Raw genomic sequence first — 20,492 nt, forward strand, 5'->3', positions numbered from 1 at the left:
GCACATTGGATCCTACTTCTCCCCTCCTCCCCACCCTCCCCACGCATACACACACACATATATGCTTTTAATGGCCTTTAGTGACTTCTTGCTTTTAGCAATAGTTTTAAATTTGTTATCATGGCCTTTAAACCCACATTATTATCTGGATAAATTAACCCTCAGACTCATGAGTGCTCATTCTCAAATGATTCCTGTCCCCATCTTATCCCCTCACTCAATATACCACAAGCAGTACATTGAATATATTCATCCATACTGAACTTCTTTTCAGTTTTCAAAATGTGCAGTGCTCTCTCTCCTACCAGTTTTCTGCACAACTCATGTCTTGTCCCTATGAAATGCTTCCTCAGTACTACCCTCGAGCTTTAGAGTTGCTTATTTTTCCCCAATCTTTGGTTGTCTGCCAAAATGATACTTTTTCTTAGACATCTCTGTGACTCCCCAGTGTACTCTGTGGGCTCTATATTAGTTTTCTACTCGTACCACAACAAAGTACCACAAACTTAGAAGATTAAAACAGTACCAATATACTTCAGTAGGTAAGAAGATAAGAAGTCCTACTCAGAGCTCACTGGGCTATAATTAAAGTGTCAGTGGGATGGTGTTCTTCCCAGAGGTTATATGGAGAATTCACTTCCTTAGCTTTTTAGCTTCTAGATAGAGGTTGCCCTCATCTCTTGGCTCCTGGCACCATTCCCATTTCACAGCCAGCAATGGACAGTGAAGATTTTCTTGTATTACTCGTATATCACTCTGACACCAACACCTACCTCTCTTTCATTTATAAGTACCTGTTTGATTACACTGAGCCCACAAGAATAATTAAGGATAATATTCTTATTTACAGGTTTGCTGATCAGCAAAATTATTTCCACCTGCACCCTCATTTCCCCTTTGTCATGTAAGGTAACATTCATAGGTTCCAGGAATTAAGACACGGGTGTGTTTCAAAGACATTATTCTGCCCAACACAGGCTGCTAACAAGACTACCTTCTTGTGGCACTGCGTAAACCACAGGTATCAGATTCTTTTAAAGTGGTAGTATTATCTCATGTAATGATAGTTTTAAACTAGACTTGTATTGTAGGCACATGTGTATTGATATTTTCTTTCATTAGGTTATCATACTATCCCCATACTATGAATTTTTGTTGTTCTCTTTGTTGGTCATACCTACCACTATCATATCCACTACCAAAGGAAGTAATTTCCCAAAGGATGACTATGAAGCATTCATACTATTCACGACGCACTCTGAACAATGATGTGTCAACTAATTTACCAAGACAATAGCAATTATATTAACTTTTCTTATATTATTTTGGGCATTTCTTCAAAGTTATGTGTTGTATTATATCTTTATGACATAAATTTGTCACACGTGGTTAATTTAGCTTTAATTTGCCTGCAAAATAATATTGGTGGGGCAGACACAGTATAATGTATTCTAAGATCCTCATGCCATAGGGATTGACTTCCTTGTACTAACTAACATATTAACAATGTTCATTTGTTTTATTTGATTTGTACAAATGCTCTTGTGGCCACAGAAATGCTGAAGAAGAAATGTGAAGACTTTTTGTACCCATTGTCTGTAATTGCTGAGATAAACTAAACGAGATTACAAATTCTGATATATAAATCAGAGTCATATAGCTCCACTTAATTACTGTTTTAAAAAGTTTACCAATATACAAAGCACATCTACTAAACAGCAGAAAGTAGCGTTTCGTGATACCAACCTTTGGGAAATTCTGATTATCTGGGATTTTACTTTTTGCTTCCACAATTAATATATTTATTTTCTTACACCAATTATGTATAATTACTAAACTGACAAAAGGTAATATGTATTAGGCGATTAATTGTCCTAAGCATTTCACTTTACTTATTTTTTATAATAGGTCACAGTTAGCTGTGCTATTATTGATATTTTGAAGCTAAACAAATCCAAGATAATTGATATTACACTATCAAAGAACATATGTTAACGAGTAGCTGATTTAGGACTTGAACCTAGAGATATTTGACTCCATACACCATAATTATCATCAATACAACATAATGTGATACTCGTGTATATTGTGAAATGTTTGCCACAACAAGGTTAGTTAACACATCCTTTACCTCGCATAATTATCATTTTATTGTTTATATTGTTATGGTAAGAACATCTGAGGTCTACTCTCATAGCAACTTTAAGTATTCAACAGTATCATCAATTGTAGACATCACACTTAGATCTCTGGAACTTACACATCTTGTAACTGAAAATCGGTAATCTTTGACCCTTGACGTTTTAAGTTTTGTAACAACTGACATTTAAGTTTGTTAGCTTTCATCAACAATATTTTAATTTCTTCAGTTCTGAAATTAAAATCCTTAATGGAAAATGTATGTGAGTATGTGTGTGAGAGACAGAAAGTGTGTGTCTGTGTGTGTGCTTGCGTTTTCTTGCACCCAGCATCCTTTTTCCTCTTTTGGCGAAATGACTTCCTTTGAGAAATCAGCCCTCTCCACTCTCACATAGGTGATCCACGTGGAACTGAAACCCAGCTCACCCTTGTTGCAGTGAGCAGGGCTTCATGTCCCTGGACTCGCCAATCACTTTATTCAACAACCTTGGCTTGAAGATGATGGGTCTCGGACTGCAGATAAGCCAGTGAGACTCTTCCCATATTATTTGAAAGGATGTGATTGAAAGTAATCTTTTTTTCTTCTTTCTTTCTTTCTTTCCATTGTCATTGAAAGGTGTGTGGATAATTTAAACTTTATTTGCAACACCATATGGATAAGTGGGAAGTAGAGGAGGACACTGAAACACACTGAGCCTCTTGCTCCGTGCATTTATGAAGATAGCTTAACCTTGCCTTGATATTTTCATGTGTCAGTAATTTTCTTTCTTTGCTTAAGCCATATAATCTGGTTTGTAAAGAGCTGTTTTGTGTGTGTATGTGTGTTTGCTATTGCTGACGTGTAATCTACTTTAGCTAGTTTAATCACAAAGGAATTCATTATAAGTTTTTAGATTTTAGAATTTACAAAATGGAGAAGAAAAAAAAAAAAGTATCTGTGTCTACTAGCCAGGAACAGGGATTTTACTGTATCACTGTCCACCTTGAAACCTTTATAACAGCCGAGACTGTGCACTAGAAACGCCACTGCAGTGTCCCCAGCAAAACCATGTTTCTGCTACTCTCCTTTTAAGGAAATGGCCTTTTCCCAGAGGAATGTTATCACACATTGCTCAATTCTGCCTTCACATCCTGTGAGTCATCTTGGAGGAACGCATCTTGTGCCTTTTAGGCTTGAGAAAATATGGAAAATATGTATCTTTCCTTTCTTTTAGCCCCTGTGAAGAAACAAAGCCCTGTAGAAAAGACCAGAGAGGGTTCTGAGTGAATTAATGTGCAGTACTGGCAAAATTAACAACTGAAAGCATCCTGAGTTAGAAAGTGTGATTTTGAAGCGTTCTTCTCACAGTGCACCCATCATCACCGCCCCAGCTTGACTTGTCAGCTCAAAGTTACCTTCCGAGAATGACTGCATTTCCATTCCATGCTAGTGCTGACAATACTAGCATTTATGATGCAGTCGTTACCCAGTGTTCTTAATTTACGAAACATTAGAGATCAGCAAGACTTTTTAATAACTCATCTGAGAAATCTCAGTTCGTACAAGAGGAAATCAACTAAAATATATTCCATTGCCTTGCCTTACAACGTAGATTACAGGTGTCCTCAAATTGTTTCAAAGAACAAAAGGGAAGCCATTCAACTTGTCCTTCAATTATCTCCTGCTGTTCTGTAAACAGTCAATATTATCAGAGTGAAGACACAGTTAGTCACAAAGTCACAGTTCCTCCCTTCCTCAATCCCACCTGACTTCCCAGAGCTTTAATGGGTGTTATGTCTCTGTTAAATATTACGGAAGTGTCACAGTTACCAAGTATAAACGATATGAATTGTGAAACATACCTATGCTTTGTTTCTATTTTTCATTAGTATTATAAAATCAAAATTTCTCATCATGATATACAATATAAACACTCACTTGCTACAAATTGCTGGAACAGTTTGGATACGAGCTGCTGTGATTTGTCATAGTTATGGGGTAATATGCTTTACCATATAGTGCTGGTTCATGACAACCAATAGAAGTATATTTATCCTTCTGGTCCTGAAATATTTTAGTTCACTCTTATCAGGGCAGAGTATATTGAATATTTCTGTCTATATCAATTGCCAGTCATCCCTTCCTTAATATATTTAAACAATGCTAAAATTCTAAGTGTGACTCCAAATTGGTTCCTGGCTTCGGGCATTGTCCTTGATGTCCCCTACTGTCTGGGATGTTATGTGTCTAGGTGCCCAGTTCAACCCACAAATTAGTCCTTGTTATTAAAATCTTAACTCAAATATCATGTTAGCATCAAACCTTTCAGTGGCCACTCAATCCAACTTGAATTTCTGACTCCAAGAAACAGTTACCCAATGTGATTTATTCTAGTTTTTGTTAGTATCTGAAATTAAGATATGCTTTCCTGGTGTATGGTCTGCCCCACCACTACAACACAATCTAGAAAAAGCAGGATCTCATCTCCTTTAATATGGTATTAATGCCAAGATTACACCATACATATTAAGGCAATTTTGAATAAATATGTGTAGAATGAGTGATAGAAAGTTTTTAAAAACTAAAAGGTGGACATTAAGGCCATTTTCTTGAAGGGTCTTAATTCATCCATCTAGAGATTTTTTTTTTTTTTTTAAGGTTTATTGGGGTGACAATTGTTAATAAAGTTACATAGGTTTCAGGTGTATAATTCTGTAATACATCATCTATGTATCACATTGTGTGTTCACCACCCAGAGTCAGTTCTCTTTCTATCAACATATATTTGACCACCTCCCTCCCTCCTTACCCTCTGGTAACCACTAAACTATTGTCTGTGTCTATGAGTTTTAGTTTCTTCATTTATTTGTCTTATCCCTTTGTTGCTTTCAGTTTTGTATCCCACATATCAGTGAAATCATATATTTTTTGACATTTTCTGTCTGACTTATTTTGCTTAGCCTAATAATCTTGACAAAGAATCCTCAAGGCAGCCAGGAAAAGAAAAGATGAAATAGTGTCATTTGCGAGAATTTTTTAAAACTCTAAATTCTCTTCTAATTTCTCTAATATGGGTCAGAGGGTCACACCTGTAAAGTAAACCCTAAGGTCAGCCCTAGATTGTCCAAAGTTACCTAAGTAAATTATGAATATAAATAGCAATAATAACTGAGGTTATGAAACTACCATTTATCGCCCCCATTATGAGTCTTCTCTTATTGAATGGAAATTAAAATTTTGAAATGTAATTACCTACCACTCCAAGCATCTGCCATTAGGTTGTAATTAGGGGCAAGAAACTGATTAGAGCATGTACTCATTTCTTTCAGAAGATTTTCCTGTGAGCTTATTTGCCCCCATTTGTAGTACTTTAAGAGATTAAATGCAATTTGATGCGTTATCTGTCATCCTACTCATTATAGTATTTTCAAGAATTTATAGAATACAGTCTAGTTTTGCCTTCATGTCATATATATCAACAAAGTTTTATGCTTCATTATAAAGTATGTTTCTCCCCCAAGTAAACATTACCTCATTGACTATATTTCTATCCTTTCTATAACAATGTCTGTCTACAAAAACAGATAACAGTTCAAAATAATCCATATACACTCCTTAAATTTCATCACTATTAGCTATACATCTTAATAGCTTTTTACATATTCTTTATCATTAGTATGTTGTATTTTTCTTCCCATCAAGATTTATTCGTCATAATTATTAAGTCAACATGTGTTGATTATTTCTTTTTTCCACAAACATGGCTTTCAGGATCCCAGAGATAAGAAATATTTTAAGAAATAAGACTTTTTGATTTTTGTATTTAAATAACATTTAGGTACCTATTTCTGTTCTAAGAGTAGATACACATTTTATCCAAAACAAAAATAGAAAAGGCTATTTTGTTTATTTTCAAGAAATAGAAAACATGTCTCTGAAAACAACTTAAGTTTGGACTAAGTATGGAAATGATTGTCATGTATGAATTTATTACAATCTAATTGTTTGCATAGTAGTCTCATAATAAGTAAATAGAGAAAAATATTTTGTTCATCGTGATTTATTTATACATCCTAATGATTCAGTTAAAGTATGTACATATTCTATTTGTATGTACACAATTTATAGAAAACATCAAATTATTTTAAATGACAGGTAATATTATTCAATTTAATTGGCATTTTAAGTAATATAAAATTAATAAAATCTTTCATTTTATTAAAAAAGAAACAGTAAGTAAATTAAAATTTAGTGAAATACAATGCTTAACAAATTGGATAATTCATGCTGATGAATAAGTTATACTACTAAAAATAATGAAAATAAATTAATCATATATATTTATGTAGAAATTTACAATTTTAATATTATTTATGCCATATAAGTTGTGCATTATATGATAGTTACTTAATATAATTCACTTCATACATGATGCCTTATTAATGCCTTATTAATAATATAAAGAAGCAATAGATGGCATATACAACAATAACATAATGTTGATTATTTAATAAGCCTATTGATTATTTAATTTATTAAGAAAATCAAGATAAAATTCTTAGATAACTTTATTTTATATGATTATTAAAATGTAATTATTCTTATAGAACCAATTTTTAAAATTAATTTAACAATGTCTAGCCAATAAAAAAAGCTTTAAAGTTATATATATATATATATATATATATATATATATATATATATATATATATATATATAAGAGGTCTCCTGTTTTGACTTCAGCCCATTGATTTGTCTCCATCAAATTAAAAATGAAAATACAAAATGTTATTATATTTCTCTATGTTGAATTTCAAGCCTACAATGATGTTTAAATATATGGTTATTTTGCCCCGTTACCTATAGATCTATGTTCTAGCCACATGGCAGTATCACCTTGGCATATATTGCCTGCCCTCATTATTAAAATTCATTTTAAAATACTTATTCCCGAGCTCCTCAGTTTGAATCCAAACTCTATGCCAGGTGTTGGGATACAAAAATGAACACGACAGGAGAGTTTGCCTGGTAGCAGAGTAGGAAGACAGTTAAATAAGCAGTTGCCTAATCAACAAGATGTTTACAGTTGTCAAAATATAAAGTAATGCTTAAAAAAATGGATGCATTTTGAAATGATAATAAGTGGAAATTATGTAATGTAGAATTGAAAACTGGCCATGCACAACATATAAATATAATGTTTTCTTTTACATTTTGAAAATAATAAAAAGATTAAGATCCTGTGTTTATACTAAAATATAGCATTGCCTTGTTCCTTAATCATGGCCATCTTCACACCAGAATAACTGTAGAAGCATAGATAGCGAATCAGCTGCAATTATATCTCTGAAGAAGAAAACATAATCTCTGTTATTGTGTATAGACAGTAGTCACATCAATATGAGAATATGAATAAATAAAGATTTATTAAAAACTTTACTCAAAAATACAAAAACAAACTTTCAGTCCCAGATTTTTTTATTCTACTCCTTGTGTAATCTTTTGAGGGGTCAATTAGGCGTTTGTAATGGGTTTTTCTCAGTTGGAAAATGTGAAAAAAACATTACACCTGAGAATGGTAAGAATTACACAGAATAATTTGCATAAGATATTGCACTTTAATATTTCAAATAACTTCTTAAACTTGCACACATAAACATAGATGCTTTTATAAGCAAAAATGTGCACAAGAGGAAAATAATGTAATGCAATGAAAGAAAAGGCATGGCAATACTAAACATTACATTTAATAGTAGATTAGAATCTGACTGAGCACTGAAATTATTTCACAGTGATTTTTATTACATTTTTTTCCTAGAATTTAACATTTTGATTCTTCACCACAGTCAAAAGAAGTGAGAAAATGAAATCTCAAGGGAAAAACCTCTTTGATTCCCTGCTTCAGATCTTTTTCTCTGTGTTTGGGATCTATATTGCATATTCTTCCTTTGATCTCTGCCTGAAAAGGCCACTGACAACAGATCTAAAATTTGATATGAAAAGTTCTAGATGGACTTAGTAAGTGTAATGAGGATAATCCAGGCATATTACAACTGTGGTAAATTCAATTAATATATTTTTAAAGTAACTGATTTTCCAAATATTAATAATGGGTCTACTTACATATCTATATTTCCTCTCTCATTCTACATGAATATTGTAGTACTTTGTAATACAAACATTTTGCCAATAATTAGAAAAAGTAAATATAGAAAACACCTACTAGGACTACCAATATTTAAAAAATAGACTTTAAGTATATGGCAGAAATTGTAAACTATGTAATTAAAAATGGGTCAAAATTACAGAGACTAAATCCACAGAAGATGGTGCAAATATCCAATTGATATAGGAAAAGAGTGTTTACTTAAATATTTTACTATTTACGGAAAAACTTATCAAAAAGATAGTGAAATATTATTGTCAATGCATAGATTACAAAGTTAAAAAATGTAATTATACTCAGAACCTATTAAATGAGGGTATTATAAGGGAACTAATACTCATATGGTTGGTGGAAGAGCAAATTGCTATAATCTTTTGGAGTGATATCTGGCAATATAAAACTTTTTAAAATTAAATGTGCTTTTTATATGTGCAAGTAATATCACATTAGGAAAATTATTCTACAGAAACAAAGTCAACTATATATAGTTTTCATTCCCTTAGATAAATACACACAAACATTTATACACCCACCATATGTAGTACCGCTAAAATATAAACTAGAATGCTTCTACTTAGGAAAAGTATTGAAACTTTTAATGTAACCATAAACAGATTAATATCAGTGAAATATGAGTTAAATGCAAACATTTTCAATAAATATTTATCACTTGCCTCCTCTTTTCAGGCATGGTTTTAAGTTTCGATGATACAATAGTGACTAAAACAAAGTATTGAACTGGAGGGCTGTTCAATTGTTGACCACTGTGAAATAAATCTCTGATAGTTACAGATACATAGAGTTCAGACCTACTCCCAGGTTCTTCTCCAATTATGTCCACCAGGTACTTCTCACGAGAAACAAGGAGGGCATATTGAGAAACTGGAGAAAACTCTTTCTGTAGTGCAGTTCCACTAGCAGGAAACATCCGCTACTGCAATAACAGAATAAACTCTTACTCAGGTGATTTTTCCACTAAGGAGAAAAGGGCTTAACCTACTGGGACTAGGACAGCAAATGCATAACCGCGAGGGGGCAGGAGAAGACTTATTATAGCTGGGAAAAGGAAAATAAAACAGGCTTTTACCGTTGGGTGGGAGAAAGAAACCATCTTTGGCAAAACTCTTAGAAGACTCAGTGACGGGAGCCAGGGGAGAAGGGGTTGCCGAATCCCTGAGAAACTCCACATTTTTGGATCAGTGACATTGGATCTGCCGAAGATTGAGATTGGACCAGGACATCAGAGAAACCTCACCTGCTTCCCCCCACCCCACCAGCTTAGCCAGTAGTAGTTATAAATTAACAGCAGTCTGTAGCAAGAAGGGCAGGAAAAGCATGGAGAGGTACCTTTTCTGAGGTAAAAGCACATAATGAAGACCTGAAACTGAGCATAGAGTACAGACATGAAAAAGATTCTCTAGTAAACCAACCCCATATTAAGCATATGATGATACTAGGAGAATGTGAAAGCAATGACACAGGGAAGACAATGACAAAATCTAGAACCATCTCAGCTCAACTTCAGAATCGTGGGACACATGATTCATGGTACTGGCCTAGTAAAACAATCAGAACTAATATGTTAAAGCCTTTAAAAAGGCACATGTATGAACACATGATAAATTTTAGCAGACAAATGGAAAGCAGAAGGAAGCAATGGAAATATTAAATATAAAAATCATAAATTAGTATTGGTTCAAACTGCAAGATCTTACAAAACTTGGAAATAAATGAAATTTCCTGAAAAACCAACAAATATATAATTCTTTAAAGGTCATACCAAACATCCATGATCTTTGTTTTGTTTTTTAACTTTTTAAAAATATATTTATTCACTTTTTTTTAATTTCTGATTATATAGAGGGATTTCTAATTCCAGACAAAAATGATACTTAATTGGGACTACTAAGCTAAGAAAAGAACATAGGCCATCACATTTCTTATTTTTAGATATCTCAATTAAACTGCAAGGAAGTACACAACAGAAGAAACACATATCGGCAATTAAAATTTATGTTCTCAAAATACATGTAAAGGAAAGGAAAACACGCATTACATTTAGTTAAGTGAAGTAATCAAATACAAAAAGTTAGGAGTATGCACAGTAGACATAAATTGCTGTGAAAATATATAAAAACAAATAAGAAAAACACAAATTCCAACAAAAATAGTTAAAAGACTTGAGCAGGTATTTCAAAAAACAGCAACCACATATGGTAAATAAGCATATGAACAAATATCCAGTTTGAACAATAAAGGAACACGTGAGCACTAAGGCTTTGAGTATTGATATGGATAGTGTGCTGTGCTCGATGGCAGACACTTTAACTAGAAAGCTTACCTATAAGAAAATCAAAAATGAATTGTATGTTCATAGGCAGGAATATTATAAAACAATTCAAATAAATACATTTTGGAGACTGACTGTAATATAACCATATATTAATTATAATTTAAGAGAATAAATATCTCAAAAATGACATGAAACATGACATTTTTCTATGAAATTAAAAACATTTACCACAAAAACACACACATACGTATATACATATACACACACACACACATATATATATATACACATATATATACACATATATATGCATACATATATACACATTCATAATATATACAATCAGAAATATTTAATATATTCCTGACAAATTCATATATATATATATATATATATATATATACACACACACACATATATACACATGTATATGAATGGGACTGTAAAAATAGAAAATATATGGAATGATAGAAGATTCAAAATGATGTTACACTAGGTATTATTAAATATATATATATTTTGATATAAACATGTGTCTAGTTAGTGAAATAGTAATCAACAACTTATTACTGTGTTCCACTATTTTGTCTATTTCTTTTTATGTCAGAAAAAATGGACCAAAAAAAAAGAGGTATTTCAAAATTGTTAGTGGCTAAAGAATGACAGAGTGATTTATCAGTATCTACTATTACCTAATCCCACCGAATTGCAAGCTGAATTTCTAGAGTATTTGTCTGTTTTCTTTTCTTTTCTATCACTGCAATAATCAGAAGTCTCAAAGCATGGATTGTGTGTTAAGTAAAGTGAGCAGGTGTAGGCAGTAGGTAAATCGTATGGCACTGCAAGAAACCAGATGGGCTCTGAACCAGTTCTTGTCGCCTTCCTGATTTGGTTAATCCCACAGGCCTGGCATATGGGATTTCTTTGATGATTGTCAGTTTCACTTGCATATTGTGCTTTTGCTTTCCAGGACACAAATTTGCAGATAATTATTTTATCATAGTAATCAACAAGTGAAGGCAAGTACCCCTTGCTGCACTGGTGGGGTTTTATAGACTGAATACTATATTCAAACTTCTTCAATCTCAGCATACCATGTTTCACCCAAAGTAAGATCTAGTCAGACAAGCAGCTCTAATGCATCTTTCGGAGCAAAAATTAATGTAAGACCCAGTCTTATTTTACTATAATATAAAACCAGGTCTTAATAATATGATGCAATATAATATAATGTAATATAATATAATATAGTATCGGGTCTTATATTAATTTTTGCTCCAAAAGACACATTAGAGTTGATTGTCTGGCTAGGTCTTATTTTCTGGGAAACAGGGTATTGCAAGACAAAAATAGACAATACATATTACTATCATGGAAGTCATCATAGAAAAATCCTGGAAAAGCAGAGGGTCTTTGGTAAATGATGCTAGAACTTTGCATAAATATGGCTAGCCTCTACATGAAACTACCACATACCCCCTGAACAAAAAGTCCAGGACTATGGAGTACATTTTGAAATTAATTTATCTACTGAATGCACAAAAAGATGAGCCATAACAGAAATAACTAGATGACAGTCTAACTTTTTGAAGCACGTACTGTCTGGTTGAATTACTCCCTGATCCCCAAAGCACAGGAGATTGTGGGAAGGAAGGCACTTACAAGTGGGCATGTTAAATGAAATAAAAAACAAGGCATACCTACTTGTTCTTCTATTTCTGCCCTGCTTCTGATCATGTCTCAGTAAAACTTTACAGAATTAATGTCAGGTTTTTTTGTTCCAATAAGAACAGAAAATGTTTCTCCCATGCAGAGGATGGTTAGATGGACTGAAACATTTTCCCTCTAATAATCTCTAGATTGAAAAGAGAAAGCTCAGTTGGAAGTTCTATTCTTTCCATCACAAACCCACAATGGGAATGTAGCATTCTGCTTCACAAAGGTATAGATCTTATTTGCTTTAAGAGTTTGGGTGTTAAGAGTACTTTATTTGAATAGGCTATGCCTCAGAGAGGTTAAGGAGGATGGGGATAAGCTGACCCTGCAGTTGATGCCGCAATCTTTTCTTTCAGTGGGCTGGCTTGGAGACTTGGAGAAATAGATAACTCACAACACACACATTTTATATAATTAAAATTTGCTTAACAAAGTGCTAAGAATATATTTTCAGCAGAGCATACTAGGAGCCATTGAGCTGGCAGAGAATTAATGAGGATAGATTCTTAACTCTACCCAGGTTCTCACAGGAAACTAGGGGTGGCAGCGCTGCCAGACTGAGGGAAGCCTTGCATGAAGGATCATCAAAACAGTTTTCTTTCCAAATTTCTGCACCCTAAAATGAAAACCATCAAATTACTTTAAAGGTTTACAAAATCCAGATTTGGGGCACAGAGTCTTTCCTGGAGCTGTATTTTTATAGTCTGTCCTGGAATACATAAAGAATATTTGTTGTCCCTATATGACTACATCCAAATGTGGGCTTTGTAGATATTTTCTTTCTCTGAAGACTGCTTCCTGCCTGATAGCAGGAAATGTTAGTTACTATTTGCTTGTTTCCCTCCCCACTTTTTTCACCACTGTAAAGGTGCAAGAGAGAAGGGATGATGACTAACTTGATTCTCCTTGTATTTCCAGTGTCGAGTACATTCTCAGTAAACATCTGTGGAATGCATGAGTGAACGAATGAGCAGCACAGTTAAAAGATGACAAGCTGAGTGTCATAACATGCCAAAGACTGACAACTAGATGATAGGATATTTCCACACTCCCAGACAAACATATCTGAGTTAAAGTAAAACTCTCAAATCTATTATTGATCCAGAAAACATTTGCTCTACCTCTGTTCTATAATATGAATTATTTCACTTTACTGAGAAGGATAATAATGGAATCAACTTTGAAGCCTTGTCATGATACAAGATTTTGACTGTTTGTTTTTTTGTTGTTGTGTTTTCCCCTTTATTTCTTACATAATTAAGAGTCAGAAAAAGTCATTTTGGAACATTATGTAACAGTACAAACCCTCCAAGGAGGAATCTGTGCACAGGAGAAGGTGGCAGAGAAAAGAGGTTGGTTATACAAAGGGCATTGATCAAATAAGCAAAGTTGGGAAACACACACACACACACACACACACACACACACACACACACATACACACAGGAGTCAGATCTCCCAATAACAGGAGTCAGATCTCCGAATACCAGAGATCAGGTTATAATATGGAATGGGAGTAAACAAGAATAAATAGTGATGTTGGATTGAAATCAGATGTATGACAATGAAATCACGGTGTTCAATATATAGAAATATATATGTATGCAAACATATGTATATATGAACAAACATATTTATAAATGTAAATTTTATACTATAATATATAGATACATATTTTTTCAGATCACTTCCAAACAAAATATAAATGGATAATAAATTGATGGATTGTCTGTCTAGTAGAGAAACCTAATTGACACAATGTGACCGATGTGGATATCATCGGGATAACTCAAAAGCATGCATCACCTGAGAGCATACAATGAGAACACAGTATCACTCCACAATAGTCTAATCAAAGAAACATACCTTGAATCGAACCTTTTGGTTTTTGGGTTTTTTTTCTGAGGTATGTAGACACAGGCCTGTGGTATAGAAATAAGATCTGTCTGGTTCCTGCAAAGAGACACCAAAGTGAAGAAGGGAAGGGAACTGAAAGAATAAAATGAATGCCATTGTAATGGAAGTGGGTTTGCATCCTTCTCAGTTATTTAGGATAAAGACAAGGTTAATGCCAATCTTTCCAACGAAGCCCTGATTTCACCACTCAGGGCGCTGGAGTAGTGGTTCTAACCTGAGCATATAGACATAGGCACACCTTTACGCCCATCACTGTATTGCTATCTTTGTGGTTTGCTTTGGTTTTGTTTATTTGCTGTTATATCCTAATCAATTGCTGATCACTGTCTTCTCATTTCCATCACTCAGGCAATAATTCCTGCCATTGCTCTCATGATCTGATTTGCCCCGTGAGTTATTTCATGCTGATTTGGACTATTTTTTTTCCCTCTTTCTATCAGCATTAAGAATCTTCTACAACATTTGCCTCAACACTTGCTCCTAAATCACCAAATTGGATTATTTGATAGCTGCCAATGTCCTTTCCTTGTTGATAGTCCCCCAAGAATAGAGTCCGTAGTCTTCTTTCAAATATTTTGCAATCCCCTTATATGAAGGCACTCTGGATGCTATAATCGTTTTTTTTTTTCATTAAATCCACATGCTTAAGGAATTACAAATAGTGCTAAAATATCTTAGAAATAAATTATCTGAAAGGCTTGAACAGAGAAGAAGATGAGAATGATGGAAGAGAATACATGGAAAACAAATTGTCAGAATTTCACTTTTATAATTATCCTGAATTCTATCGCATGCCTAGGTTCTAACAGAAAATTTTAAACAACACTGGTCACTCTTTTTCTTCATCCATTTACTAGTCCTGGCTGAATATTTTGCTTTTTCTGGCTTCTGACATTATTGTGCCTCATGCTCTTTTTAGCTATTCCTTTCCTCTGGAAATGTCCTTTTGGTTGGCATTTCAGGACTTCAAAACTATTAAGTGATCTGAAGTTTACTCTAAGGATACATTTATTTCTCCAGACTCTTTTGTGAAATGAGATCACTATAGCCATGTAACTGGATTTGCTTTATCACTCAATCAATACGCCTTGCACAGAGCGGTGGCAAGAGGAATCTCAGGGAAAGCAGTGGTGGTAAGGGAAAAGGAGCTTGAACAGAAATGAGGGCACAAGGAAGAATTATTTATGGGACAATTATTTTTAAAGTAATATAGAGAAATAAAGATTTACAGTATGAGAATCAGTGCACCTACAAAAACTTCTTATAGCCCTTTTCTGTCTTCTTCACTTTGTGTATGTTTCTTTATATCTCTTACATCTACCTCTAGTTCTATTTATCATTTTATTTTATTTTACTTTTTATTGAAGAGACCATTGACTTGAATTTCCCTGCCTTCTTTCTCCTTTCCTTTCCAAATCAATTCTTAAAAGTTAACAGAATCCAGGAATTCAATTAAATAAATATATTTCATGACTGTTTCAAATACACACATAATTTTACACAATTTTTACCACAAATCTGATTGTTGTGGAACTATTATTATTGTTGTTAATAAATGTATTACTTCTATTTTATAAATAATAAAATGCAGACACTGAGAAAGTAAATAACCTACAAAAGTCAAAAAGCTTGAATGAAAGAGATATCAGAGATAAGTTAGGTTACTAAATGCAAAGTTTATGACAATTATTAATTTCTCTAAAATTTGTGGTATTCTTGTGTTTCTTCCAAAAATACAAGCAAATAAAGCAAACAAAAGCCAATAGTTATGGCAGAAAAAAGAACAAACAAACAAAAAACAACTTTGTTTCTCATTAGATCTATTTCATTATGTTCCAAATAATTTTAAACATCCAAAGTATTTCCTTCAAAAACACATAGTCATACACTCATACTTCTATATGTTTTTTAAAAATATATTAACAGTAACCTGTCCCACACTTAACTTCTGTTAGATCAATTAAAAATAAGAAAAATAACAGTGGTTTTTTTTTTACCTTCACTTACTGCTTCTTTGATGTTCTACCTTTCTTTATGTAGATTAGAGATTCTGACCTTTATTATATTCCTTCTTCTTTCTAAAGAACTTCTTTTGTCATAACGTGTAAGACAGGTCTACTAGCAACAAATTCCCTCAAATTTTGTTTGTCCAAATGGCTAGGCACCCAAATCATTCAGAGATATGCACTGAGCTCCCTGACCAGGAAAGGCCACTGGCTCACCTCTGTAGCTTGGCAGAGCCTCTGGCTGGGCTCTCTTCTTGGGTACCATTATAAGCTACTCAGCTTCCCAGGTACTCTGTTTAAGCTTTGTGTTCAGGTGGGGCTAGAGGCTACATTCATTCAAAAGAAGAGCTTAAAATTTGCTTACCAGCTTTCCAATTTTCCCAGCGCCACTTATTGAAGAGATTGCCTTTTTGTGATTGCATGTTTTTGGCTCCTTTGTCAAAAATTATCTGTTCATATTTATATGAGTTTATTTCTGGATTTCCAATTCTATTCCATTGGTCTGTGTGTCTGCTTTTCTGCCAGTACCATGCTGTTTTGATTATTGTTGCTCTGTAATATAAGCTGAAGTCAGGGAGTGTGATACCTCCAGCTTTATTATTTTTTCTTAGGATGGCTCTGGCTATTTAGGGCCTTTTGTGGTTCCATACAAATATGATGATTTTTTTGTTCTATTTCTTTCAAAAATGCCAAAAATGGGCATTCCATTAAATCTGTATGTTGCTTTGGGTAGTATGGCTATTTTCACTATCCATGAACATGGAATGTCTGTCCATTTCTTTGTGTCTTCTTCAAATTCTTTTAAAAATGTCATAGTTTTTAATGTATAGGTCCTTCACATTGTTTGTTAAGTTTATTCCTAGGAGGCGTTTGATTCTTCTTGTTGCAATTGCAAATTCTCACCCCAATAAATTGTAATAAAAAAAAGAATGCTTACCAGCCCAGGCAGAGCCATTGAAGGGGACCCCTGGTGGTTATGGCTCATTGGCTGGGGATCCAAATGAGGCATAACTACCTAATGAGCTCCCACACCCAGACAGTGCCACCATTTGGGTTCTGCAGATCTGCTGGATGGGCTCTGTGCTCAGATGCTTCTGTAAGTGGTGCTGCTGTAGGATGGACTACACAACTTCCTTAGTGCGTTGGTTAGGCTTCCACATTGAGTGGAGCTGAGGATTATATTCTGCAGTAGACAGGGCTTTGAATTTGTTCCCTACCTTAGTACAACATACTCCAGTGCTGGCTTGGCTTGTTGGCTGGGGATCTGAATCAGGTGGAGAAGTCCACCAGCTTCCCTGGCCAGACAAGTCCACCAGCTCAGCTCTGCAGATGGACAGGACTGCTGTTTGGGACTTCTACTTATGGGCCATTACAAAGAGGAATGTGGTCTGCCAACATCTGAGCTCTGGTTGCTCTAAGCCCTGTCTCCCTTTTCCATCTCAATCTGGTCCCCGATGTTTAAGCCCTGCAGATTCCACCTATGTTCTCTGTGAGGCAAGACCTGAATGGGTCACCAGGAAAAATCCCACAATGCCAAGGAAACTGAATATCTCCTTTGGGCTCTCTTTTTCTCATTGGACATGGGTAGGCCCAGAGGGGCCCTCTTGATGTGGGGCTTGCTGGCCTGAAGGAAATGGCAATGCAGTCAAGTATAGTCATTCCTCTCAGCCTTGTAATGTGGTCCTTTCTTGGCGTCTGTGGTCTAGTAGGATACTTCAGTCTCACCCTCATGTTCTGGGATTTTCACAGTTATGCCTTGTCTATGGTAGTTGTTAGTGTTCTTGTGAGGGGACCTGAAGTCAGGAATGACCTACATCATCATCTTGATGATGTCACTCTCCAGTTTTGTGTGTGTGTGTATGTGTGTGTTTGTTTTTTGTTTTGGCATGTCGGTATGTTTTGTTTTCTCTCTCCCTCTGTGTCTCTCTGTCTCTCTCTCTCTCTCCTTTGTTGTTTTGTTTCATTTTGTCTTAGTTCTCTGTGTCTCAGTGAATGGCTTCAATTTGACCTACTTGTGAGGAGGCACTTTATTATTTACCAATTGGTAATAAAACTACACATGAACCCTTAACATGGCGCAGAGGCGGTGGCAGGGACCTGGCACGGCGCCTGGCTGCCCAACTTCTTCCTGCTGCTGCTTTTCAGGGACTGCTTTACAGGGGCTGTGAATCTCTAATGCAGTAGCCGAAGCCCAGTGGTACAGGAATTTGAAATTGTGGAGCCGCCTTGTATCATTATGGATTCACAAAAAAGTGACCCAGGATTGAATGGAAGAAAATTCAAGATGTCCAAACCACATATGTGTTTGTTGACAACAAAATACAGGGACATTAGGCACGTAGTGCAGAACAGTTGGGGAGAACCTCTCTAAAGTTCCGAATGTGACCTGGACAGACCCTTTATTACTGGGATGTGATCGCTCAGAACGATTGCAAAGCAATTGAGTAGATTGGCATTGAGTTAACTGTGCCAGTGCAGTGAGCACCTCCTGTGTGGGGAACACCCAAGGCTGTGCCTATAGGCAAGCTGGCAACTCTGCATTGCCAGGGGAGGGAGGGCTCCCTGCTTCTTTATATCTTGTATCAGAGGTGCTGCTGCCCACCGACTCCAGAGCCAATCTCAGATTTCCAAGTCCCCCTTTTCTCTTAAACTCTGAAGCAGGTACTCTGGTCTTCAGCGTTGTTCACAAGGGTACCCGGGGTAGTCTTACTGCACAGCTGCCAATGCCCAGGTTCAGCCAGGTGGGAGGAGCAAGGGGTGGGAGTCTGACCTGAACACCGGAGGAAGTATCCTCAGGGTTCTGGCTGTCCTTGCTGTATGGCCCTGATGTCAGTGGGCATCTGCCACACATGCAGACGTGATTACTTCATCAACAGTAAACAGAATGAGGAAAGTTACAAGAATCCAGGGAAGCCAGATGGAGTCAACTATATCAGGACAGATGAGGAAGGCAACTTCAGACACAAGTCATCATTTGTGATCTGAAATCTGATGGGGCGGTTGAGAGCACATGCAATACCTTTACTGGAACCCTCCCTCGAGAGCAGCCTGGAATGAAGTGCACTTGGACAGAGCTAGACACTCGTGCAAAAGCTTTTTCTTTTGGCCAAAGTTGATGGCTAGGCCTTTATATTTTTTTATTTTTTTATTTTATTTTATTGGGGTAACAATGGTGAGTAAAGTTACATAGGTTTCAGGTGTACAATTCTGTAGTACATCATCTTTATATCACATTGTGTGTTTACTACCCAGAGTCAGTTCTCTTTCCATCACCATATATTTGATCCTGTTTACTTTTTCAGAAGCCACATGAATAAAAGGATTTTCCTCAAGATGGGCACAGTTATGACAAGGAAAGGAAACTGAAGAAGTTCACTGAGGCTGACTCCAGTCTCTGGCCTGGCTGTCATGGGGATTTTAAAGCTCTTGCTCATAGACTCTGCTTGGGCTGAGCACTGTGAGCCTGGGAAGACAGTTTATTTGCCACTCGCTGTCGTCAGCCAGGGTGAGCCCCACATGAGGAGTGACAAGACATCACACCTGCAGTATAGGACTTGGGAATGTGAATCCCATTGTGAAACCCTGAAGCTGCAGAGTTTGAATGAGTGAATTCAGTAAAGAGGCTTTTTATGCAATGACATGGTCTCCCGGTAGCCCACAGACAGCCCTCCTAATTTCTTCTTAAAGGCTTTGTTGATTAGTGTTGTAGTATCCATCCTGGAAAATCTTTTTGGATCAGCATTTTATAAAAACAGCCGAAATCCAAAAGGTAAATTGCTTGTTTTAAGAAGGGACCTATTTACCTGGTAGCAACCCTGCTTGTCCATGGAGAGTTTTAGTATATAAAGAAAACTCCATCTTAGGCTAAATCTGAAATGATACTAAGATAACATTCTGCCTTTCTATGGGTCTTTATTTATAAAATTTTACATTCTAAATTTTTGCTAAAGCCGTATTTTGATTATTGGAAAGAAAATTTCTATTTAAAGTGTAAATACATTGACATATAATATCAAATGACCTATTTTTTTTAAAGCTCAACTTAATGTAGGCGTTCCAAGCTACTCATGTAATATTGGAAAACATACATTATTGAGAGTATCTTAACCCAAGGAATCCTATTAAGAAGACTTAGTGGAGCATTCATTTTCCCATACTCTTTAGCATTTTTATAAGAGAACTTATGCCATCTATACGTCAGATGTTGCTTATGAAACCTTTAAAAATTCCAGTTGAATAATGTGAAAATCTGTTTGTGTTTCTCAAAGAAAAACA

At 35.2% G+C, this 20,492-nt stretch overlaps 1 pseudogene across 1 annotated transcript; it reads left to right on the plus strand.

The window, feature by feature from the left end:
* The first annotated feature begins 17,797 nt into the window (after positions 1-17,797).
* On the plus strand, positions 17,798-19,202 carry LOC308499777 (junctional adhesion molecule C-like; annotated as a pseudogene). The gene is made up of 3 exons: positions 17,798-17,801; positions 18,299-18,546; positions 18,700-19,202. The product of its transcript is annotated as a junctional adhesion molecule C-like (transcript).
* Positions 19,203-20,492: the final 1,290 nt, after the last annotated feature.

Source organism: Rhinolophus hipposideros, assembly GCF_964194185.1.
Source record: "Rhinolophus hipposideros genome assembly, chromosome: 7".
Lineage (NCBI taxonomy): Eukaryota > Metazoa > Chordata > Mammalia > Chiroptera > Rhinolophidae > Rhinolophus > Rhinolophus hipposideros.